The following is a 4,799-nucleotide window of genomic DNA, read 5'->3' as shown; positions in this document are numbered from 1 at the left end:
CCTGTTTGATTCCTGATTCACCTGTCTCTATACCGTGTTGTTCCTCTGTGGCCAGCCACAGGTTAGAGGACAGTTCTAGTCTGGTTGACATTTAAATTGGTGTAAGAAGTGGGATTGAACATGCAGGTGGGCCATTGGACTCTCTGGTACTAATGGTAACAGACTAGGCACCACTGGAGATTTATTTCTCTGGCGTCCTACCTCCCCCTCATCTGGTAAGTCCTCTGCCCTTGTCCCTGCTCTAATTGTCTGAGCTCCCACCTAGGTAGAGCTTGTAACTCTTTATGAGAAAAACTTCACAGAGGAGTAAAAAAGCCTCCTTTGTACCCCATTACATACTACCTGTCCCTGAATGTAATCTGAAAGGGCAGATAGTAGGAATTTTGTCCTTAGGGGAAGACATTTTTGTCTAAGGAGACCAGAGTCACCTTCATTTAGGTCCACCATCCTTTCCATGTATATGATTTATCAAACTCGAAGGTTTGATAAAAGCCCCAGTATAGCTATACATCAATTTCATGTTATTTTTAGAGGACTTAACCCAACTTGGAAAAACATAGAAGATTTACTAGATACATTTCTCTCCCCAGGAGACAGGGCTGCATTTATAGAGGCTACAAACCGATTAGTCTACTAAGATTAAGACCACACAATGGGCAGCATTAGCTGATACAAAACCCCGTTTGGGGCTGTAATTCCCTACAAATATGGATAGATTATTTCAAATAAGAGAGGCTATGGCGGGGGGCGGCTAGGTGGCACAGTGAATAAAGCACCGGCGTTGGATTCAGGAGTTCCTGAGTTCAAATCCAGCCTCAGACACTTGACACTTACTAACTGTGTGACCTTGGGCAAGTCACTTAACCCCCATTGCCCCGCAAAAAAAAAAAAAAAAAAAAAGAGAGGCTATGATCAGAGGAATGAAAACATTTGCAATTACCCTATATAACTAGAAAGTTTCAGGAAGTTATGCAAGAAGACAGGCACTGACTCAGTTTTAGAACTGTCTCTACTTACCTTAAAATTATAAGTAATATTTATCTAAAATCATCAGCCAGCATTATCTGGCCAACTGTACTTTTTAAGTAGATGCTTTCTTTTTTTATTTTTAAAGGACAGTTTTCTTTTTTATGTTTTATTATATTTTCTTTCATGAGTTATCATGGCAAGGTAATTGTTTTATTAGGGATAAGCATGCAGGTAATGAACCTCTCTGAATTTAACTATGCTGCTCTTCACAAAATGGACATAGTGTACTGCTATGATTAAGAAGATTTTCAGCATAGGACATCCTACCAGAGATCAGCCTTTGCTGTTTAGCTTTGGAGAAATGAAGGTCAACCCCATGCCATGCTGAGTCCTTGGAGCAGAAAACTTCATGGAAGTTTTTATCCCAGGATGAAAACTGTCTCTATAAATTGCACTCCTATTTTTCTACTTCTACCCTCTGGAATTCCTTAAAAGAGACTGAATCAATTTGCTATTTGTCAGTCTTTCAAATATTTGAAGACATGTTATGTTCCCAACACATTTTCTCTTCTCTAAGCCAAACCTTTCCAATTCTTTTAACTATTTTTTTTCTCTAGAATACAAAGTACTTTATTATATAAAGGTTTTTAAATTTTACAACCAGTGCACCTCTGCACAGTAACAGACTCCAGCAAATCATTATTGCAAATAATTATGTATCTTCATAATGTTCCAAACAGTATTAAAATCTGTTTCATGTCTTTTTTTCCTGCTCTGTATCTGTTGGCTCAGAACAGATAGGCAATAAACACTAAACTTGAGAAAGAAAATGTTAAATTTCAAGCTTCTGATCACATTGTATGTCCTCCAGGCAAAGCTTATGTGACATTTTCCCATGTTACTTAATGATGTTGCACACATTTCACTCCTCTTAAAGAGGAGGTATTTATATATATATATATATATATATATATATATATATATATATATATATAAACCTCTATGCTGAATGTGTTGAGATAAAGAATTTAGCAGATAAACTTATTGAATTGACTGGATTAATGGCTGACTTCTAGTTAACTAGATTCTAAGCACATCTGGCTGGTACTTGAGAGTACTTAAGAAAGCATGGTTCTCAGAAGCTAACAATTTTGAACTCTGACCGCCTTCTGGCCGAGTCAACCAATCAGCTTGAAGACCCTCCCATTTCTGGGAGGGGACAGGAAGGAGGAAGCTGAGCCTGCACAGGGAGCTCCCTCTCTTTGGCTGCAAGACATCAGCGTGGTGGCAAGGAACTTCAGGGGAGTTTAGGAAGGTGAGGATTTTAGGCTATAAGAAATCTGTTGTCAATCTTTCCCTTTCTTTTACTACCTTTCAATAAACCCTTAAAAAACCTAAACTTGTTTACCAGTGATTTTAGTCAGTTTCCCCCCAAAACTGAGGGGACAGATTAGAACCCACATTTAGAATTTTAAATTACACATGAATATGCATAAAATTAGAAGATAAAATCCACCAATAAGCACTCAACTCAAACTTTTTTATAAAAGGAACCTGATTTTCTGTTTTCAAGGAGAGTATAAGGTTGTGAAATAGACTGGTGGAGAGTTATGCAAATTATCTTACTGCTCTGGACACTACTTATAATAGGATGTTATTCTTTTAAAATAAAGTGGTTTTGTGGATTTTCTTTTTTGGTACTGTAAACATGTTGTATTGTTTAATATGAAATGAACTTAATTCATAACATTTCTGCCAACAAAACATATTCTCAAGCCATTAAGGCAGAAGTCTCCCTCACCCTCTTGGAGGAGAAAAAAAAGAAAATTAAATTAATTTGTTATAAAATTGTGAGAAGACCAAAGCAAGACCCCACTTTGAATTTGTCAGCATAAACTTGAGTGCCTTTGTCCATTGCTCCTCAGAGTTGAACTGGGTTTTGATGGAATAAGAGCTGCCACTGCCTCCTGTGTCTTGTACAGCAGACAGAAGCCTGCCTTGCCCTTCTCCACCTCTCTGAACTGCTATACACAGTCCAAGAAATCCACTATTGCATAATCAAACTTGTCCCAGAAAAACTGCAAACTTCCAGAACAGTGTAATGGCAGCTCCTTGTATTTGTCTGTGAGAAACTCCAGATATGAGTGATTTCTATAAGGAACAAGGAGATACCTTTCAAATTTCAGGCCCATTTTATTGGCTAGGGTATGGAGCAGCATCTCATTCCAATCCACTAGAGAGCCCCCCCCCAGTCTAAAGTTATTAATTGTGCCAAACTGTCCACTGTGCCAGATGTAGAATGTTGCCTTAAAAAACATTTGTGTTTTTCAGTTTGTCCAGTAGGATCTGGGCATAATGCATCTGATTGTCGGCACTCATCATCTACCTCCAGTTGTTGTTTAAATTCACTATATTACCTCTGGTATTGAGCTTCTTCCTGATCTAGCCATTAAGTCTCTGCCTGGACTTCCTCAAGATCTCCTGCCATGATTTTGGGGTTCTTTTCTACATTTCCTAGTTCCTGATTCAGCTGCTCTTCCTTAAGTGCCAGCTCCTTCAACTCCATCTTCAATTTCTCCTCATCATCTGCATTCTTTTGCTCCAAGATCTCCAAACAGCGTTTGTAGTTCTGACATTCATTTTCTGTGATGTTGAACTGGGTGTCCAGCTGATCCAATAGATTATCTGTACATTCCTCACACAGAGGGTGATCCACATCTATCTGGCCTGGCATATCAAGAAGGTCTCCAGTAACCTTCAGTCTTCAGCAGAGATTCTCCATGGTGCTTCCATCATACGCCTCCCTAACAAGAGTGAAGCTGTTGGCACTTTCCGTGCACATTGTCCTAGCTGGGGGGATGTGTCTGCAGGAGACACCATACTGCCGAGTTTCAGCAAATGGCTCCTCTTCTAAATTAGTTTCTTCCTCCTAGGTCTCTCTAGGTTTTGTCTGAGCTGTGGTGAGTAGTGAAGTTGTGAGCTCCCAGATGGTGACTTGGTCTAGGATCTTGAAGGACATGTCCAGTTTCAGGGGCTAGCCGAGGCGCTGGCACACAAAGCTCACCTGCATGGTGCTGCTCAATGATTTCAACCCCTCCATCCCTCACACTCCCGAGTCCGTTGCCCAGGTTGGGCCGGGTTGGGCCGGATTGGGCCTACAGCGGAGGCACCTTTACACCAATGGCTCTCTCCAAGATGCCCATCTCCTCAACTCCCATAACCCACATCCTGGATCTCAGCTGGCTCCTACTTCCCAGTCCACTAGGCGGGACCCTTTAATACATGGTTTTCAATATCCCCACTGTTATAGTCACCCTTCTCTGGTTGTATTACAATTTACATATATATGATCCTGATAAAATCTTTTTGTTTTTTTCTTAATTCTTAATATTTATGCAGCATTCTATTTCCCCAATTACATGTAAAAAATGATTTGACCATTTGTTTTAAAAACTTCAAGTTTTACATTCTCTCCCTTTATCCCTTCCCACCTTTCCTTATTGAGAAGACAAACCATTTGATATAGGTTATACATGTGCTGTCATCCAAAACACATTTCCATATTAGTCATGTTGTGAAAAAAAGGGACAAAAACTCAAGAAAACTCAAAGAAATAAAAAAATGTATGCTTCAATCTATATTCAGTTATCATCAGTTCTTTTTCTGGGGATGGATAGCATTTTTCAACATAAATCCTTCAAAGTTTTCTTGGATCTTTGTATTGCTAAGAAATAGCTAAGTCTTTCACAGCTAATCACATTACATTTTACATTGTACATTGTACACACTACATTTCACTTTATATCAGCTTATGTTATATTTCTAGCTTT

General features: G+C 39.2%; 1 pseudogene; it reads right to left on the bottom strand.

Moving 5' to 3' along the window:
- Positions 1 to 2,796: 2,796 nt before the first annotated feature.
- LOC122739225 lies at positions 2,797 to 4,069 on the bottom strand (annotated as a pseudogene).
- Positions 4,070 to 4,799: the final 730 nt, after the last annotated feature.

Source organism: Dromiciops gliroides, chromosome 2, assembly GCF_019393635.1.
Source record: "Dromiciops gliroides isolate mDroGli1 chromosome 2, mDroGli1.pri, whole genome shotgun sequence".
NCBI classification, from domain to species: Eukaryota; Metazoa; Chordata; class Mammalia; order Microbiotheria; family Microbiotheriidae; genus Dromiciops; species Dromiciops gliroides.
The sequence above is the reverse complement of the archived record's forward strand: the minus strand, read 5'-3'. Positions and strand labels throughout refer to the sequence as shown.